General features: G+C 33.3%; 1 long non-coding RNA gene across 1 annotated transcript; it reads left to right on the top strand.

Annotated features, from left to right (window-relative positions):
• The first annotated feature begins 8,550 nt into the window (after positions 1-8,550).
• Positions 8,551-22,222, top strand: LOC108364654 (uncharacterized). The gene is made up of 3 exons (XR_001847788.1): positions 8,551-8,674; positions 11,031-11,032; positions 22,207-22,222. It is a non-coding gene; the product is annotated as an uncharacterized LOC108364654 (long non-coding RNA).
• Positions 22,223-22,499: the final 277 nt, after the last annotated feature.

Below are 22,499 nucleotides of genomic sequence, written 5' to 3'. Positions count from 1 at the left end.
ACAATTTATTGGGTTTAGTTTCCTACATAAAGGAGATATATCGCAAAAACTGGTATCTGAACAATCAGTGCTATAGGAGATAAAGCTTATACAGCATTGATTTTGACGATTTTCTCAGTAGACTTTGTATTATTATTTATAAAATATCTTACGAAATTTATCAGTTTTAGCTGTTCAAATAAAGGGGTTTTACAGTAAAATCCCATATCTGAACAATCAGATGTATGGAAGATATATGTTGTAGTCACCCGATCCTTGTTATTTTCACTGTAAGTATTCTGTTAATAATGAGTGAAAATGGTGCGAAATTTCATGTTCCTAGCTGCATAAATTGAGGAGATATGATAAAACACCTCATATCTGAACAATCAGTTGTATGCGGGCTGCAGGTTATAGTGACCCGATCTTCGTTATTTTCACTGTAAGTCTTCTGATGATAATGAGTGAAAACAGCGCGAAATTTCATGGTCCTAGCTACATAAATGGATGAATTATAACGAAAAATCTCATATCTGAACAATCAGCTGTATGGGAGCTATATGTTATAGTGGTTCGATTCTTCCGGTTCCGACAAATGATTAATACATTATAAAAATACACCCACCTACCTAATTTGGTCAGGATATCTCGAAAACTGAGAGACTAGATTGCATACAAACAGACAGACAGACGGACAGACGGACATGGATAAATCAACTCAGCTCGACGTTCTGATCATATAAGTATACATTTTAATGGGTCTATCTCTTTTTGTTCTGGTACTTACAAACATCGGACCAAAGTTATAATACCATTTCATGTTTATGAAAGGTATAATAAACATTTGTACTTAACCTTCAAAGGTGACATAACTCAAAACTACACGTTTGTCAGGAAATGCGAAAAACTATTTCTTAGCCCATGTTAATCATTTGGGCAAGGGAGACTTTACCTTAGGGGTTTTCAAAAAATTATAACAAAAACTTGATCCAGCTTGTGCTGAAAGATAAATAAAAGCTATGTATACAGTTTTGGCGCATAATTTCAAAATCGATAAAGTTTAAATTGCCAAATTTTGAATTGTGTCACTTTTGAAGATCGTGTGCGATATGTACTATTCACGAATTCACATGTCACATTCGCATATAACGGTATTATGCTGTAAAAGCGCGCAATTAGGCGCTGCCACGTGGTCGTGTATGCGAAACATCAGGAGAAAAAGTAGCATAACTTCTGACCGTATGAAAGTTTCCAATTTTTTTTTTGTAATTCTTCTTCTTCTTCTTCTTCTTTGGCGCTGTACCCACCTAAGCGATTTTGACCGAGTTCTGCAAAGCACGCCAGTCTTTTCTCCTTGTAATTACTCATCAGAAAACAAGGAATCTGAATTTTTGTATACAAGGTCGGAAGCCCGTTTCAGTAACTCTTCTCTACCGATTATTTCTGTACTGGTAGAGAATATATGTATGTCATTCTCTACTACTCATTAGCAGTAGAGAACAGGGCGGTGAGTTCATATCTCAATTCGCCTTGGTATATAAAATTTATTGTGCTATAAAATTGCATACCTAAAATTTTTTTCGAATGTTCTAAATAAAAAGTTTTAAATTTTTGGGAATTTTGGTTTTATATGTGGATTTGTATAAATAGTACGCGTTGTATGATGCGGTTTTATAAAATAATTTTAAACATAAAATAAACAAAAGAAATATAGCTAAAATTGGTCTAAATAAAAAGTTTATATTATTTCTTCCACCATTGCTTTACTTACATATGTATACATACATATCTAGTAAGTATTCAAGTGGGTAATAATAGAGAATCCAAACATTAATACACTATAATAGACATTGCTCCTCAAATAGATGGTTGAATATGCAAAAGTAAATCAACTCAGCTCGACGTTCTGATCATATAAGTATACATTTTAATGGGTCTATCTCTTTTTGTTCTGGTACTTACAAACATCGGACCAAAGTTATAATACCATTTCATGTTCATGAAAGGTATAATAAACATTTGTACTTAACCTTCAAAGGTGACATAACTCAAAACTACACGTTTGTCAGGAAATGCGAAAAACTATTTCTTAGCCCATGTTAATCATTTGGGCAAGGGAGACTTTACCTTAGGGGTTTTCAAAAAATTATAACAAAAACTTGATCCAGCTTGTGCTGAAAGATAAATAAAAGCTATGTATACAGTTTTGGCGCATAATTTCAAAATCGATAAAGTTTAAATTGCCAAATTTTGAATTGTGTCACTTTTGAAGATCGTGTGCGATATGTACTATTCACGAATTCACATGTCACATTCGCATATAACGGTATTATGCTGTAAAAGCGCGCAATTAGGCGCTGCCACGTGGTCGTGTATGCGAAACATCAGGAGAAAAAGTAGCATAACTTCTGACCGTATGAAAGTTTCCAATTTTTTTTTTGTAATTCTTCTTCTTCTTCTTCTTCTTTGGCGCTGTACCCACCTAAGCGATTTTGACCGAGTTCTGCAAAGCACGCCAGTCTTTTCTCCTTGTAATTACTCATCAGAAAACAAGGAATCTGAATTTTTGTATACAAGGTCGGAAGCCCGTTTCAGTAACTCTTCTCTACCGATTATTTCTGTACTGGTAGAGAATATATGTATGTCATTCTCTACTACTCATTAGCAGTAGAGAACAGGGCGGTGAGTTCATATCTCAATTCGCCTTGGTATATAAAATTTATTGTGCTATAAAATTGCATACCTAAAATTTTTTTCGAATGTTCTAAATAAAAAGTTTTAAATTTTTGGGAATTTTGGTTTTATATGTGGATTTGTATAAATAGTACGCGTTGTATGATGCGGTTTTATAAAATAATTTTAAACATAAAATAAACAAAAGAAATATAGCTAAAATTGGTCTAAATAAAAAGTTTATATTATTTCTTCCACCATTGCTTTACTTACATATGTATACATACATATCTAGTAAGTATTCAAGTGGGTAATAATAGAGAATCCAAACATTAATACACTATAATAGACATTGCTCCTCAAATAGATGGTTGAATATGCAAAAGCGCAGTATTCTTGAAATTCTGCTAGAGTTTTCAGTTATGAAATGTTTTATTTCCATACGTCTTACCAGAAAGTACTTTTGCTAAAAAAAATCCCCCCGTATCAAAACCGTTTTCTTGACACAAGTGATCTAAGCTCATATTTTTGTGTGATATTCACTGCATAACGACAATGGTGCTATGGTGATCACCTTTTCGCTAGAACTGTTGAGATTTAGAGATTTATTGTATATATTTGCAATAGTAGCGAAAAAACCTGGAAATTTCTCACTCGAGTACAATCAAAACATTGCCACCTGCAACAAAGCGCAGCGACACTTGTCAAGTTCAAGCTTTTGTTAACTTTCGTCGAACGGTTTCATTAGCGCATACAAATCAGCTGTTCACATAACTAACCTACGTCTATATAGCGCGTTGCTAAAGCAATAACAACTAATACATACATGCAGATATAAATATGGATATGAGAATAAACAATAAAACGTGCTATCTGGTGGAACTGGTCAACGCCGATGAATCATCCCACTTGTACGCGCCTAACAACGAGCAGAGTGGACCAGTTCGAGTGACCACGTTGGCTGAGTCAACGCAGTGGATTCAGCTGAATTGTAAAGTTCAGCGTTGGAGAGCAGAATCTCCGAGATGGTTTTGTTGCCTGAGCAAAGTAGAGCCCTCCAAGCGGGAGCGTGGCGCCTGCGCTCTGTCAATTGTGGGTGGATACCATTTTTTTGTGAAATAAGCATTTTATTTGTGTTCTCACACATTTGCATGTATGTTGTATATAGATATGTACATATACATTATATATGTATGTATGTACTATATACTACACTATGTGCATACGATGGTTTTTATTTATGTACTTAGGTATATACATATAGATGATGTAGAAGCAGTTTGCAAGAAACCTCTTCTGGTTGACTTTTGTTTGATGTTTTTGGGCAGCGTTTCATGAAAACAACCTGTTTAATTACGATAGCAAGTTAGGATTGATTTATGCGGCGCATTTGTTTGTGAGATTAAGTGGTCATTGTTAAATTTTTACATTTGAGTGCAATTTAAATCAGTCTATGACCCACAACAAACGCTGCCGTCGCACAAAATTTCCTTAACAATCAAATTAACTAAGTGGTGACTGAAAAAATGTTTGGCCATAATCAAATAAAACTACATAAGTTCAGACTTCTAAAATTTGTTTGAAAAACTAAAAAGTATGCATTCACGTACATATCGTCGCTAGACACTTGGGATACAAGTAAAAAAAATACATTGATGTTTTTTTTCGATCTGATGCATCAAATATTGCATCGATTCATATCGATGTATCATATAAAAACATCGATATTTTGGATGCATCGGATAAATTAATAGGTTCTTTCCCTAACAATCCGGACCGGATCCGGTAATTAGAGAATAAGCGAAAAGTTTGCTCTCAAAAATGGAACATAACCCAGAAGTACGGGAACGCAAAAAAAAGCACATTTGAGAAACAGCTGATTCACGTAGTTTTTGTTTTTTTTTCACTTAAATGCAAACTCTTGGAAATTGGATTTTGGTTTCACAAATTTGATTTTAAGTATATAAAGATGGAAAATACATCAACAGGCCATTCACTATTCCTAAAAAGCACCAAGTAAATGCAGGCAACATGTAAACACAAAACAGCTGATATGCACTTTGACACTTTATCCATTTTTACCCGGAGAAAAAGTCCGCGCTGTTTCGGGCAGGAAGAAGAAGACACTTACCATCCAATATGTTTCAATTTTCGCTCTCTATTACCCATTTTGTTGAGTACGGGAATGATTTCTGGGCTGTGCGTACTTGCAACCGCGGCGCTTCCGCATTAATTTTAACATTCGCATTCGCTTTCGGATTCGCAAAAATCAATGCGGATCTTTTGCGAATGCGGATATTGAAGGGACCGAAAGTTCCAGTTATTTTTTTACGAGTTAAACTTGGGCAAATATTTTTTATTCCGAAATAAATGTACTTTCTGGATAGTAAACAAACCGCTTATCCAAATTAAACAAGTTTGGTATCCAATCAAATAGGACTAAAATAGCTTTAAAACAGAAATGTCTAAACGAGGAAAGCCACACATTGAAGACTATTTCAATAAAAAATGTTAATTAATTACCATAGAACAAACATTGGGTCAGGTATGTATTTACATGAATTTCGGGTACTGTTTAGTACGTGGCCTAACTATTTCGAGGTATTGTGTCCAACGGGGTGACCCGATCCAAAAAAATTTGCACACACTTGTAGTCAAGTATCCACACATTATTTCAACACCTTTTTCTGTAATATTTGGTCACTAATTTATTTACAAATTGGGTTTGAAATATGCCCTTTTTTGTAAAATTCGGAAATTTGTGTACATTTATCACTGCTATTCTCCTTAAAGCAGCCACTTCATCAATATATTTTTATATTCCGATTCACTTTACACTTTCCTCGATTAGTTATAACTTTCTTTATGACTTCAATATTAACCAATTAATGACAATTCATTAATCATTAAATAAAAGCACCTTAAAATTACGCTTCTGACTTTGGTTGCATATGCAAATTAAATGGCGGAGTTCAGCTGTCAAACTCCAAAATATGCAAAAGAATGAGAGACAAAAGAAGATAAGATATAACCCAGTAAGCATTAAAAATATAAACCTTTCCATGGCAAATATTTATTTAGTCTTTAATTTAATTTAACGTATTTAATTTAATAAATAATAGACATCACTGGGGCGGCTGCCCCAGATTTACCACACGGAAAGGGAATTCTAGTTACCTCATCCTTTACCAAGGCTACATCACTGGGGCGGTGGCCCAAGTTGGTGAACACCAAAAGTAGAATTCTATTTGGTAAGAGTTATAGGCCCCTATTGCGAGTGTCGACTGGCAGTAGAATAGAAATTTGTCGATCGAGTCGATCATCTTTTATTTTGCTATTGTGTAACTTGATCGATAAAAATTTGTACTATTGTGAATGGTTGACAGAATTGTAAACAGCTGTTTGTTTGTTTACATTTGTTTCTTGAGTGTTTTATTTACATCATTTTTAAAATAATTGCTTTTATTATAAAATTTAAAAAATGGACACAGTTGAAATATGGTTTAGTGATGAGGAAGATGATGCGGAAGCTAATAGATTAGTAGAGTTGGCTAAAGCAAGGAGGGAATTGCGAGATTCGTCGCATCCCTTGGACTTGGAAGGTGTATGTACATGTGTGAGTTTTATGAATAGAAGTTGCGTTCCCGATGCTTCACGGTTTTTAGGCTTTACATGATTTGCAGGAAAAGCTGTTTTCCTCATTAATAAACTTTATGGAAGTTTAAGAAATACGGTACGGTTAAGTTTTTTGTACAATGATGTTGGGTTTTTGTGTCCAAACGCGTGACCCGAGTTTAAAAACTTTAACATAACAACATAACAAGTGTATTGAAAGAATTCAACTTTAATTTAAAATAAAGATTTCAAATTTCCGAGCACTAGTCAATTAATAAATTATGCAGTTTTTTTGTATAAACTTTTGATGTTGGTTCTGCGCAAAAACACTGTGGATGGCGTAGCCGGAGTTATATGCACAAGAAATATTGTATATGTATCTTTTCCAATAGAAGCGGAGCTTCCTACCCTACTCTTTCCGGAAATTCCTTTGCCTATGTCTTCACTCTCCTGCATCAGTACGACCAACCGCGCAAGTTGCCTTTTGTTGCTTATAATTTTTGATCTGTAATTCAGACACATACATGCATATGTATATTTCACAATTTTTTACAACTTCCAGTTCAATTGACTTACTTTTTATCCATTATAGTACCACTTTCTTATGTAAATTTTATAAACGCAAACTCCAACGACTAAAAAACAGCAATAGAAGGATGAGCGATTAAAAAGTATTCACAGTCGCTAATTGAGCGACTAAGCGACACTCGCAATAGCATCGATAATCGATAATCGCTTAATAGTCGTTTATCTACTGCCAGTCGACATTCGCAATAGGGGTGATAATCCTAAAGCGCGGCCGAAGCCCGCCTACGCAGAATGGTGTTCTCTGCGAAAGGTGTTCAGCTCCCCTTCTCTCGCCTGATACCCACCTTGGGATAATTTATTTTATTTAAAAACCTCACAGATTCTGTTAGTTGGGTTATATTCCACTTCCAACTGTTCAGTTTACCTCGATAAATGCCTAGGGTTCTGTGGGAGGCCCCAAAGGGGGGGAGGGGGCTGCGGCTTTTCGTAAAGTGGAGACTGTCCCCTTTCGAATGCGGGGGTTCAAGGGGCCACGCCATCTCCCCCTGCGCACCCACCCCGAAAACGGCAGGCAAATAACTAAACATTTCCCTGAATTTCTTTAGTATTAAGTTATAAAAAAATATAAATAGAGGTGGTAACCTTCATTCGTTATTTCTGTTTAAAAGCTACTTCAGTCCTCATTCATAAGATACCAAATTTTTTTTAATTTGAATAAGCGGTTTGTTTATTATCCGGATAGGACGTTTATTTCGGAATAAAAAATATTAGGCCAAATTTAACTCGGAAAGAAATAACTGTTATTTTCGGTCCCTGGAATATTGTGCAAGCGCACAGACGTATATCTAACCAGTAACAGAAGAAAGCATTAAAAATGAGTTACAAAAACTAACATCGAAAAACGCTGATGACGTGACTGGTTCTCCAAATTCCGAAACAACAAAAAGAATGACAATGAAGAATTCTTTGGAAAAAAACGTTGTTTATACAACGATTGTGCCATGATGCTAGATTGTGAAGATGCAAGTCAGAGGATACATCCGACATTTGCAGCCCGCTGAAATTCTCAAAAAGTAATTATTGCACCGCAATAAAAATAAATAAATATAACTTAAACTCCTCTCAACTGGTGCAGTGCCAATCGAAAAGAATTTACAATTTTGCCAAGTTTCAAGTTTTTCAAGTTTCTCGCCTCGAGCGAGTAGTTATATAAACGCGCAGATTTGATTTACGACCCTTAAAAAAGTTTTTTGTCAAGTACAGTGTTCCAATTTTTAAATTCAAGTACGAAAAAAACATTCAGTCTTATCATGAGTTTAATTTTCCCCGAACCGGTTCACTTTTCACTTTTGGTTTTCATGTACATATTTACTATGGGCGGAATACAAATTTTATGGTGAATTTTTTTCGGGCATAACTCAGGATAAGGCAGATTATTAAAAATTATTAAACTTTCCGTTTTTTATTTACCTAAATCACCTAATTTACCCATCTAAATTATTTCTTAAAAATACGTGACATCCGCATTCGCAACCGCTTCCGCGGATGTTAGCTGTTAAATATCCGCATCCGCATTCGCATCCGCGGATGTCTAAAATTCCACATTCGCAAAGTCCCTAGTCTGTAGCATCAAAACCGGTGCGGATTCGTTCCGACAGAATTGCGCAGGTGTGTGGATGCCTTTAATGTTCCCCAACGATGTTTTTCTGTTATAAAATATGAATTATACACTTTCGTTTTCAATAAAAATTAGCTTTATATAATCTTCATAGAAATATTAAAAAATATTTAAAGTTGTGCCTGGTGTAACATCTCCTTGTGACTAGTGTAAAGTAATTATGCATGAAATAAAAGTTTCCATAGACCAAAATTACAACTTGTTCTTATTTTTTGGAAATTTTTCAATAGATTAATGAAGACGTTTTACACGTAAAAACGACGCATAAAAAACTTCAGCGAAGAAAGACGCGTTAACTTATTTTCGAGGTCAGTTATGTTTACGGGTGTAATAGTGTATTGATTCCCCAAAGCGGTTTTGGGGAATGATGCTGAAGTAAAAATCCTTGGCCAGGTATAAATCTATGTTTAAGCGTCTTTATTTGCCGTCAACTAGGTTTACGAGCCTTTTTTTGTAAATTTTTTTCGTGCGTCGTTATTCGTCTCTAGTTAAGAAATTTATTTAATTTATGTTTAATCTTTTTAAACTCGTTTTTTTTTGATAACCACTAAATTTCCAGGTTAATATTTATCTTCTTGAAGCCAGGTGCTCCAACGTGACGTGCAGTGGCTTTAATTTTGTTGCCGAAAAGTTGCCTAGATATAACGATAACACTGGATCAAAATTTTTTGTTTTCTTTTTTTTTGTTCACCGGATGCCCCTATCCAACTCCTATGCAGAATTTTTCGTTGATTCAGAGAATTGAGTTAATTTTATTCTATTGGTAAGTGTTTAGGGCTGTCAGATTTTTTCTCAAAATTCAGTACTTTCGGCTTTTATAGTACTAAGAAATCAGTACATTTCCGTACACTTTTGCTAACGAAAAAATTTTACAATTCACTGCTAGTTTTATTAAACACACATTGAAACAAAAATAAAAATCACATTTATTTTTTACATATTTGGGTTATTAATGTTTATTATTTTTTATGGAAGCGTAACTCGTTCTCGAAAAACAAGTTAATTAGATTCAAAAATTTTAAGTATGCAGTTTCGTCATTCATTCAATTTTTGTGAAATAAAGAGTTGCAAGTTGTTGCTGATTTCTCCATACAAAAAAATGCTCGAACAAACTTTGTATGGAAGAAAACGCGTTAATAAAAAATGTCCATCAACGGTAAGTCCTAGCTACTACAAACTCACACTTTATTACACTAAAATTTAATGGGCTACAAAACTGCATACTCCAAAAAATTCTAAAAAATCTGATTAAAAAACTTGGAACTTTGATGAGCATTTGTTTAAATTCGTAGAATTTTTATAAATGTTCAACAAAGTTTGAAATTTTGATTTACATGGTTTTTTAGATAATAACCTACATTTTTCATAAAAAAAATAATAAAGATTTTATAAACAAAGAAAAATATCCAAAACTTGCTCTGTCTGTTCCATATTTATATTCTCGCCACGGTATATAGAGATCAGTACGCGATTTTGCGCACAGCTGTCGCTAGGCTCGGTCGGTCTGTTGGCCCTTTAATTACTCATTCCAATAATTATGTTAATTTTTTTTTTTAATATCTAGGATAGATGGATTGGTACATACTGTATGTGACTTTTTTCGGAAGTACAGTACTTCTTTTTGAGCCGTTGTACTTCGTACTTTGAAGTAAAGTCAAATGTACTTCCTTTTTGGTTGTTGTTGTTTCCGACTTTTCGCGCAATGTTTTAATGTTCAAATGATCACATAATATACAGCGTGGCGACGAATAACTGTTACCCAGGTTTTTTGAGAAATAAAAGGGTCCTTTAAAGATTTTGCGAAAAAAGTATTTTATTGATAATTTTCTACAGATTTTACTTTAGTTGCATTAATTAGTTTTTAAATTTTAATCCTTATTTACATTTGCCAGCAGTGTAAACTTTGAGAGAAAAGTTCATTTGGCACGCAAGTCTTTTTCAGGTGTATTTTTTCTTAGGCTTTGTATAAAAAAAGTACAAAAAAGAAAAAAACTGTATAAGGTTGGTCGAATGAATGACCGTCCTAGTCACCAGTTCCGAGTCTATTCGATTTTTGAGTATGAGGCCTTAGGTTGGACAGAAGGGGGAGTATAAGGGACTCAAAATGGAGAAAATTAGCCTATGGTTACAGAAGATATGGAACAAATTAACTGACGAAGACCTGCGTGCCAAATGAACTTTCCTCTCAAAGTTTACACTGCTGGCAAATGTAAATAAGGATTAAAATTTAAAAACTAATTAATGCAACTAAAGTAAAATCTGTGGAAAAATAACAATAAAATACTTTTTTTCGCAAAATCTATAAAGGACTCTTTTATTTCTCAAAAATATCTGGGTAACAGTTATTCGTCGCCACGCTGTATATTATGTGATCATTTGAACATTAAAACATTGCGCGAAAAGTCTGTCTTACGAATGCTAAGTCATGTTTTCACATTTTATTTACTGACTTTACAACTTTTTTTAACCGTTGGCATCATTTTACATTAGAATAGTGCAATAATTTAGCTGCTATTAATTTCGCACAGAAAAAGTAATCGTTTGACTTAATGTGCAGTGGTCAAAAAATTATAGCCGAACCACTTTTTTCCAAGTTTTAACGTATTATTTTTGTTGTCATTGAACTTTTATTTTTTTTATAAAAAAAATAGTTCATTCTTTAACAAAACCCGTATAAATCCAAGTTTCCAAATTTGTACAATACTAAAAAAAATCAATAAATTTTCGTGCAAATTTCGAACTTTTTAAAAATTCTAAAAAATCAATCGAAATTTTTAGCCATTTAAAACTCATACTTTATTCTTCTAGAATTCAATGCGCCACAAAACTGCATACTCAGAATTTAATTAAACAACTCGAAATTTTAACGAAAATTTGTTGAATTCTTTTTTAAATTGCATACATTTTTAAGGCGGTGTCACTCGATTGGTACATTTGTACAGATTTGTACATTTTATATTGGGCTATTTTGGTAAAAAGATGGGAAAATTTTGGTTTTTGTAGTTAAAAGATTGGTATAATACAGCGATGTTTTATTGAAAAATTTCCATAAATTAATTTTCGTGATTGGGATAAGAAAAATATTTTGGAAAATACCCAATCGTGTGACACTGCCTTTAAACTTGTATTTATATGGATGTGTTTAAAGAATGAACTACAAAAAACTAACCAAAATTAAATAACAGCAAAAATAATATTTTAAAACCTGTGAAAATTTGGTGCGGCTACAATTTGTTCGACTACTCTACATAAGTTGACTATGATTACTCGGCCGTGCTATCATAGTATCACAATGCCACTAAGCGCATTTTAAAATTTTCGGCAAATAGCCTCATGTGATTATCGATTATATTTTTTGTTGTTTGTGTGAAATATCTTATTTTTATCAGTATTTTTCTTTTAATCAAAAATAAAATGTTGAAATAAAAGTGAAATTAAAAAAAAAATTTGCCAGAACCCCTCCTCCCGAAAAAAAATCTTGGCTACGGCCCTTGTATTGATAACATATGTAGCTGTGTCGAATTTCAGGACGTTAGCGTAAGCGGTTTCAGAGATAAGCTATATGAGAAGATCAGTTTGTATGGAAGGTGCCACACCCCCTTTTCCAATGCATTTGCGATATATCGAAGGCTTATATTCAATACCCTCTATCTGCAAAAACTCAATTCTTCAGGAGAGCAAAAAAACTGTTTTGACAGCTATTTTTAAAAGCGTTAATAATTTTAAATACACACGCATGTCTTAAAAATTCACGCTATATATTAAAACTAAAATTTTACTTTTAATTCATTTTACTTATTATTGCAATTCGAATTATAACTATTTACATAAAAAAAAATTTGCTGATAGGGGGTTTTGCAGAATATTTAAAATGCCAGTTCTTTAGATGTAAGTATTATCTTAAACTAAGTTTTTAACACATAAATCATTGGTCTACAAACTCGTTCCTTTCTTTTCCAACGTAGCCAGGTAACCACATAATTTTAATGGTGTTTTGTGTCAAAAGAGACTTTCACGTGATCTCGAAATTATATGAGAATGGCTGACTTCCAAAACGTATCAATACAATGTTTGGAAACTGTTATACTGCGGTATTCAAACTGTTTGTATATGCAGAGTTGCGACACATTGCAACCATATACATTGCATATTTTAAATATTCAATAGAGCAATGAACAATTTTTCTGAATTTTCCATATTTAAAACACCAATGCTAACCAATAACAAACGAAGCATCAACTTTGTTTCTGATGCGCTGATTGCTCAAGCGATACGTTTCGATCGGCTGCGTTTTGGAACAGTATACATTGTCAATATTTTGTAGTTCGACGTTATTGAACCTTATACTTTGTACGTATACAAAGCAATTGACGTTTTGGAAGTCAGCCAATCATTAGCACTGTTAAAGAGGGCTTCGATGGCTGATTTACTGTCCGTGCATATGAAAAAATTTCCTTCGTTTTTAGAGGCAAAACGTACAGCTTCTAGCAATTGTAAATGCCGAACAGTACGCGGAAAAAGCACCGACGACAATTGTAACACCAAGCTCGTTTGTTAACGCAAAATAATAGCCGGTATAATATCTGGAACCGTCTGTGAAAATAAGCTCCCAGGTGATTTATGAGTATAGAACTAGGCAAATGCCCTTGCGGTAGTTTTTACTTTAGTAAGCATCGGACTAGATATGATGTCCAAATCTTGGTGTAGCTTAATATACGAAATAAAGCTGATTTCTCGCTTCATCGGCTTTTGAAGTGAAACTTCTTTAGCGGCGGTTGGTTGGTTGGGAGTAAATTGCACACGGAAATGGTGCAACGGAAATGGTTGGGGTTGAAACAAGTGCTTCTTGAGTGTATGCACATGGTATTAATTAACCAAACTTAGAAAAAGACCAATACAAGAATTAAAGTAAAGGTGAGTACGTACATAGATAAAGAAAAGGATAAAGGCAAAGGTAAAAATTAAAACAAAAACAAAGATGNCTGATCATTTATGTATACATTTGTCTATATCTATCTCGATTCGTTTTGGCTGTTACAAACAACCGTTATGTGAACAAAATTAATATACCCTTGTGCACAAGTGCGCTCGGGTATAAAAAAGGTGAGATTGAGGATACCGATAAAAGTAAAGATGAAGATAGACGAAGAAAGATTTAAATAAAGGTAATTGTAGAGAAAAGGATCTAGATGGAAACCCAAAGACTCAATGTGTGTGGAGTATTTCGGGATTTTAGAGAGTTTCGCGATTCTCGGGACTTATAGATAGTTATAACAATCGATATTTTTATCGGTTTTGTTTGCGAAATTTTTATCGATATTTNCACACGGAAATGGTGCAACGGAAATGGTTGGGGTTGAAACAAGTGCTTCTTGAGTGTATGCACATGGTATTAATTAACCAAACTTAGAAAAAGACCAATACAAGAATTAAAGTAAAGGTGAGTACGTACATAGATAAAGAAAAGGATAAAGGCAAAGGTAAAAATTAAAACAAAAACAAAGATGCGTAAAGATAAAGCAAAAATGAAGATCAAATTAAATTTAAACACTTAACTTATCTATTAAAGGGCAAAGGTGAAGGGGAATATTTAGATGAAGAAAATGATAAACGNTTTTGCCTGTTACAAACAACCGTTATGTGAACAAAGTTATAATACCCTTGTGCACAAGTGCGCTCGGGTATAAAAAAGGTGAGATTGAGGATACCGATAAAAGTAAAGATGAAGATAGACGAAGAAAGATTTAAATAAAGGTAATTGTAGAGAAAAGGATCTAGATGGAAACCCAAAGACTCAATGTGTGTGGAGTATTTCGGGATTTTAGAGAGTTTCGCGATTCTCGGGACTTATAGATAGTTATAACAATCGATATTTTTATCGGTTTTGTTTGCGAAATTTTTATCGATATTTTTACCGATTTTGCTATCGATATCTTCGGAACTTATCGATATAATAATCGATATTTTTATGGATTTTGTTATCGATATTTTTATCGATTTTGTTATCGATATATTTGGCGATTTTGTTATCGATATTTTTTATCGGTATGGTTAGAGATTTTGTTGTCGATATTTTTATCGAAGTTATTATGGACACTTTTATCGATTTTGTTATCGATACTGTTATCGATTTTGCTATCGATTATTTATCGATTTTGTTATTGATTATTTATAGATTTTTTTATCGATTATTATTCGATTTTATTATCGATAATCTATCGATTTTGTTATCGGTTTTTTATTGGCATTTTTATCGACTCTCTAATTCATAAATGTAATTAGAACGAACAGGGGTAGAGGTAGGGATCTAGATAGAAAAAATACAAAAAATATAACGTTAAGCAAAAGCAGATGTACATGTGTATCTATGTATGTACATTGGTTATGAGACCAAATAGATATTTAACGTAATATAAAAGCCCTAATTACCTTTACCAGTGTAGTTATATGAACTAAATAATACTTGGATGATAAGTCCTTTACAATATTTAGTCTAGCAAGCAAGCTTAATCTTACATTATGATAGTGTTGCTTAAAAGTAAGTTTATTGACAAAAATTATTCTTAGTATTTTCAATGTGTCAGTATAGGAGATAGGGGTGTTGGACACGGTGAGGGTAACTTAGCTCCTGGAGATTTGGACCATTTGCGGCAAGTCCTTAGTCTTAGAAAAAATATAGTGGACCTAAATTTCCCAAAGGCTATATTGAATAAAATAACCGAAAGTGGTGATCCTTTTGGGACGCCATTAAAGAGAGGAACAGTTTTTGTACAGTTATTGACCCGAACAGCGAACTTCCGGATGTTGAGGAAAGACTTAACAACGTTGTACATCCTCTCACCATTTTTCCAGCGGAATACTTTAGATATGAAGGGGGGGGGGCGGGGGGAATGGGTCCGTAGTTAGAAATTAGTGAACTGTTTCTATTTAGTTTGGCAATAGGAATAATTATAGCAGTTTTCCACTCTTGGTGACCCTTGAGATAGAAAGGGTAATGGAGTTTAATGACTCTATGTTTGACGGGATATGGACGATTTTTTTGTTGTATCAAATTTGGTTTCAGTTGAACAGATATGCCGCATTAGGTAGAAATAGTTTAGCCTGGGCAAAACTATCTTGCCCTGAGATCGGGTTTTACCGGTAACATATACATACATACATACATAGGCACATGTAACTTGCCTGCCACAAAAAATGTTAATAAAAAAAAATTTCTAGCAAAAGTGTGTAGATAGAGGATTTTGCTCTTATAACAAAATGTTATTGCAGATAGTGGAATTTTCAAAATGAGAATATAATAACATTAAAGCTATATTTTAAGTTTGACATTATTGTCATGGCTCACGTCACCAGCAAAAACTCATTTTCATAAAAATTGCAGAGAGGGTATTGAATATAAGCCCTCGATATGCATCAGTGCTAAGTTGCAGTTCCTCCAGCGTAATCGCTTTTAGAGATATTTCGTTTTTTTTACGTTTTAGTCTGTATAAGAATTTTAGGAATATCCTGAGCTACATACCGAGTAAACTTTTGGTAGGAAATTTTTTTTCAAGGTGCTGGAATATGTTCCAAATATGAACCAAATCGGCGTAGCTGTTTATTAATTTGTTAATTTTTTGGCAGCAACAACAAAAAGTTTTAATTTTTTTTTTAGTCCGTTGCTAACTCTAAATATAAACAACGACGCACTAGAAAAAGTTAATACGTTCAAATAATAATAATAATAATAATAATAATAATAATAATAGATTGGCGCTTACACATACATATGTTAGTGTTTGGCCGAGCTTCTCCTCCGCCTTGATATTGTCACACAAAGCGGAGGGACCTACAGTTTTACGCCGACTCCGAACGGCGATTGTATTTTTATGAGAAGCTGGTTTTCATGGCAGAAATACACTCGGAGGTTTGCCATTGCCTGCCGACGGACGACCGCTGTTAAGAAAAAACCTTTTTTCTATATTTTTTGCGATGTTGCTTTGACCAGGGTTTGAACCCGGGTGCTGCGGAGTGGAAGCCCGCACTGCTTACCACTACACCACAGCGGCCGACAATACGATCAAATACCTAGGAGCAATGATCGACGATAAAATAAAAACAAAAAATGGATTCTATGTATATTTCCAATTAGAGTTCTAGCAATATGTACATCGTTAAAAGCAGCATTTAATCCATACCTTAAGAGCCTGTCAGACGTGGCAATATTTCCGTCTTTCGCACGCAATTTGCTGTCAAATTGAGAAAGAGAGATTTTATTTCGATGTGTGAACAGCCAGAAAAATCTTTCTGTCACTTCTCGGAAATCAGTTTCAGAAATAAAAGTTGCAAGGTGTGACTACAACTGCAAGAGCGAAAATCTATTTCGGAAATATATTTCACCTTACTCGTGCTGCACTAGCAATTTTTATTTCTTCTGCAAGTGCTGTCAAACTAATCGAGTGTTGCCGTGTGGCACTGATTTGTGTAAAATGATAAAAAATATTGTTGAATTAAGTATCAAAAATGCTTGAAATATATTATTTTGCTTAATATACTTAATCGTTAAATTATTGTTCACACGGCAAATATGTTAATTATATTTATCCTATATTTTGTGGTTTTGATTTTTGCTTATTTTTGGGTTTATGTTTTTTTGATTGAGTACGGGATTGCGAGCATTGGGCCATATGAATAAAAACTAAGCAATTGCTTTTTCTTAAATATNATATACTTAATCGTTAAATTATTGTTCACACGGCAAATATGTTAATTATATTTATCCTATATTTTGTGGTTTTGATTTTTGCTTATTTTTGGGTTTATGTTTTTTTGATTGAGTACGGGATTGCGAGCATTGGGCCATATGAATAAAAACTAAGCAATTGCTTTTTCTTAAATATCTCGATTTATTCAAACAAAATTGAAGTAAACGGTATGAAATTTTAAGAAAAAGCAATTGCTTATGCCGTTTTCTTTTCTACCGAAAAATGTTGCCTTCTCAGTGCTCTCTACGCACAGATACTAAGGAAAGGGCAATGAGAAGGCAACAATTTTTGTAGAAACGAAAACGCCATTAGTTTTTATTCATACGACCCATTGTTAGTGCTGGCTTCAATTATAAGAGTATCCAGCTATTTAAAATTTCACCATGGGGTAATGATCGGGATCGGATAAATATATATAATATAAACATGCATTATGCATGTTTTTAAAATCCTGTGATATAGGCATGTAATATTGCCAACTGTGGTATTTACTGTGATATTTAGTTTTTAAGCATATAATNCCTGTGATATAGGCATGTAATATTGCCAACTGTGGTATTTACTGTGATATTTTGTTTTTAAGCATATAATAACTGTGATATTTATTTTTTAAGCATATATGTGTGATATTTACTTAAACTCTTTTAGCAACCAATTGTGATCTTTAGTTTTTTAGCATATAATTTCGTAATAAAAAGTAACATAAACGTAAAAAAAAACATATCTAAAAGTCTTTAATTGCTGACACAGAATCGTAAACCATGGCGAAATTATACCAGGTGTAGTAATAAAACAGCTTTCTCCCTTTATTTTCTTAATTTTTTTTTTTTACAATCAGCTACCTAAACAATTTAACAATTTGTTTTGTTTTATTCTCAATTTTATATGATTTTAATACGCAGGAAATCTTAAAAAACATCACGGGTGACAAATTGAGAGAATGGTTTTACTTGCTATGTTGTTATCATATGTTGTGGCTAAATTTTGACACAAAACAATTGAGTACTCACTGTCAAATATTCCGGTACCAGCGTTACATAAAAAGCACGACAGGCTTCAGGAATTATTTCCACAATAGCTGACCGAGATATACGGAACATTTGGGACAGTGTATGGTAACTGTCGCCAGATGCGAAGTACTTCAATGTCAGCGAGACTCTTTCTTCAACCCTTATGGCTACACGCATAACCGTATTTTGCTTTTGAATAAGCGGTCGCACTTTTGCACATAAAAAGTTTAATTGATCCTTCCTCAAGAAATTTCTGGAAAATTCATTCCCTTCAAGCCGCAAATCAATTATCAACGTTGTGTTGTGTGGGTTGTTTGCTCCGCGCTCCCAAAATTGTCTTACCCAAACAGGCCGGCGTGTACGCGAATCATCCACTTCTATTTTTTTAATCAAAATGGCAGTAATTTTTAATAAAATTGCTTTCTTTTTCAACAGCAGCTTACGTCGAGTATTCATTTTTCGCGTTTTCGTTCTCGCTTTTACAAGAGAAATTGCAAACAAACGACAACCCCACTGCCCATGGTTGCATTTTAGTATCGAGAAAGATTGCCAGAAACTCATTCGCTGTGTGAACAGCCAAAAAGCGATTTCAGAAATTTTTCCTGCCTTCGCCTTTCGCAAATAAAAACCTCTTTCGAAAGACACTTTCCATGCAAGGTGTAACTGCTCATGCAACTGATTTCTCAATTTGACAGCCTTTCCGAAATTTATTGCATCGAAATATATTGCTACGTCTGACACGCTCTTTAGTTTTTGCTTGATGCGCTTGCAAACATACAGACAGACAAAATTATAAAAAATTTAGATTTGGCTTCTGTTGATCTAATAACCCTCCTATTAATTTTTCTTTAACATCTATTTTTTATTACAGATATCGGCCTGTTGCAATTTTGTTATTCTCAAATACTTTATGGCAACATTTAGGTTATCTTATCAATTTAACTGAATTAAAGCTTTCAAATAGGTAGCAACCCGCTTCAAAAATATTTTCATAAGTAAGCACTTGATTTTAATGTCCGTTGTAATATTTCATTTATTTTTCAAATTAAATTACAAAATAAAAACTTTCAGGCAGTTGGCAAATTTCCTAAAAATATTTTTGGCATTAAAATTTCCTATCCTCTTTTGTTTGATGCCAATATTGCAATATTTAATTTATGTTATCAATTAAATTAAAGTTTTTAAATAGGTGGCAACCTTCCACAAAAATATTTTCAGCTGTAAGCTTTTGTAAACCTCTTTCTTTTGACAGCCATATTGCAATATTTAATTTGTCGTATCAATTGACCTAAACTGATATTTTAAACACAGGTGGCAACTCTTTATTTTTTTTCTATATTGTATGCTAGACCTCTAGCGATACATCGGTGAAAACTGCATTCAATTCCATGCGTTCGTTTTCGAGTGATGCGCATACAAACAGTATACAGACAGACAGAGAGTCAAAAATTCTAAAAATTATTTATTTAGCTCTAACAAAAACCCACCATATTAATTTTTCTTTAATATCTGTAAGGTACAGACATCGGAATGTTAAAATTTTATTATAAGTATAGATATAGATTTCATTTATTTTATCAATTTAACACAATAAAATTTTTCAAAGAGGTGGCAACCCTGCTCAAAACTATTTTCCGCAGTAGAATTTCCTGAACCTCTTTAGTTTGATACCCATATTGCAATATTCAATTTATCTTATAAATTAGATTAAATTAAAATTTTCAAACAGGTGGCAACTCTAAAAAATATTTTTTGCTGTAAGCCTTCTTAAGCCTCTTTCTTCTGACGACCATATTGCAATATCCATTTTTTCTTATCTTTTTACCTTTACTGTTAAGAAAAAACCTTTTTTCTATATTTTTGCGATGTTGCTTTGACCAGGGCTTGAACCCAGGTGCTGATGAGTGAAAGCGCGCACTGCTTACCACTCCACCACAGTAGTTATATGTATAGATTATAACTTATTGAAATTCTGAATTTTTCCCCTGCAACGAACTGATATATTTAACATGGCGATGTCCTAGGAATCAGTCAATTATCCGACTCTGCATTTGATTTCAACTACTTTAAAATGCATTTGGCATAAAGCACCTCAAAGTCACAATGCCTCGTTTGAATACTCTTTCGTTCTGCACTTCACAGATGCTTTTTTATACTTCCCAAGACACAATTTGTTTCCTTGACTAAAAAGAGTATCAAAATTCGAAAAATTTACTCAGTGCATTTGTTTCAAAGTAGTCTTTCAACTAGGTGATTAAAAAAATCACTTGCTTCCTCCAGGGTAATGTTCGGTTTCGGCCGAACTGATACTTCTTTACTCGTTCCACCTTATGCTTTTTTGTTTGATTTACAAAACTGCAATCACTAAGGCCTGCGTGGCATGTCTGGCGGGTCCTTTTTTGAAACACTTAATTTCTGAAGAGTTATTAAGATTCTTTTATGTACTGTTGTAGCCACGATTGCAATTGAATGCGTGAATTCCCAGCAGATTCTGCTGCAGGAATGCGCCCTTTTGTATTTTCTTTTAGTTTGTCTATCATCTGAGTTTATTTTTTTTAAATTCCAATTTTAGCTTTTAAAGTCTGAATTAAAAGACATCCTTTATAAAATTTGTCTAATAATAAGGTTTTAAACAGTTATTTAGTTGAGAAATACAACACTTATTTCGAAACTTGCCAAATAGCGTCCTAGTATTAAAATAGTGGCACTGAACCTCTTCTGGTGAACGATTAAATTTGCAGCAAGCAGATCATGTTGAACCTATTCTGCTGTGTGGGACTGTTTGCATACATACATATATATCTTTATAATATAGAAAAGTGGGGTTACAAGCGTTTGCATAGTTCTCTATGTAATCATGTAGAATTATCTAAATACGAAATATGCAAATGTTGCCGCAACAACATCGAAACAATGGTTTACCTAAGAAGTTACATCAGAATAATGCTTTGTTAATGTGCCAGAGCACATAGTTGAAAACAAATGCATAGATATGTACAAATGTACAGACCTCATGTGTATTTATTTATGTTAATATACATACATATAAATACTTAAGAAGAGGAATGTATACATGGCCGATTTATACTAACCTATGTATGTATGAAATTAAAAAATATGTGAATATGAATATGCAAATATCCATATATGTACATATGTAAGTACACACATATGTATATATGTACAATAGACTGCATCACAACCTATACAAAACAAAAACGGTACTGTTTTTCCATTGGAATTATAAAATCTTATATATTTTAAGACGTCCACCAAAATATTTCGGGAAAATATTAAGATTTAAGCGAGCTGGACCTATTTGAAAATACCTCAAAAATTGGAGTTTTTTGTGAATAAAAATAGTTTTTTAAAGAGGTTTTTTGAAAAAAAGCCCTCAAAAGATAAAACGGTGTAATCTTAAAAAATTTGCATACATTTTTTTTTTGAATAAAAAAAAAATTCTGAACGGAATGAAAATATGTAATGAGATTTTTGATGCTTAACTTTTTTCAAAGATTGGTATACGAAAAACTTGAATAACTGAACCTAAACTCTTCCTTTGCATCATCGGACTAGCCTACAAGTGTACCAAATATATTCTACGAACTGATCGCAACAAAACCAAAAAACACTAAACTCTTCCGATTTAGACTTGAGGTATCATTGGAAAGGTATTTTCTCACCCTTTATTTCTTTTCTAATAAGCTCATTCAAAGGATGTAAGAGAAATGTAGGATGAACGAACATCATTCAAAGTTACAATAAGTGGTGTTGGTATTTGAAAAAAAAAAAATTGGGACATGAATGATTTTTTGTTTGGACAGAAATAAAAACAGTATGAAAATACCTTTCTACTGAGATCCCATAAGTCTAAATCAGAATAGTTTTGGGACAGTTATTCAAGTTTTTCGTAAATCAATGTTTGAGAAAAGTAAAAAAACAGCATCAAAAATCTCATTCTTACGATTCCGTTGAAAAGATTTTTAAATATTTTCATGCAGATTTTTTAAGCTTAATCTGTTTTGTCATCTGAGGGGACTTTTTTCAAAAAGTTCTTTAAGAAACTATTTTTATTCATAAAAAACTTAATTTTTGGAGGTATTTTCAAAACGGTCCAGCTGCCTTAAATCTTAATATTTTTCCGAAATATTTTGGTGGGCGTCTTAAGATATAATAAATTTTGTAATCCCGGCGGAAAAACCGCAACTTTTTTCGGTGATGCAGTCTAATATACATATGCAGTATATACCCAACCAGGCGTGATTGGTCGTT

The sequence above is a fragment of the Rhagoletis zephyria genome, unplaced genomic scaffold, assembly GCF_001687245.7.
Source record: "Rhagoletis zephyria isolate East Lansing unplaced genomic scaffold, Rhagoletis_zephyria_1.1 Rzeph_scaffold_01624, whole genome shotgun sequence".
In the NCBI taxonomy this organism is placed as follows: domain Eukaryota; kingdom Metazoa; phylum Arthropoda; class Insecta; order Diptera; family Tephritidae; genus Rhagoletis; species Rhagoletis zephyria.
The sequence above is the reverse complement of the archived record's forward strand: the minus strand, read 5'-3'. Positions and strand labels throughout refer to the sequence as shown.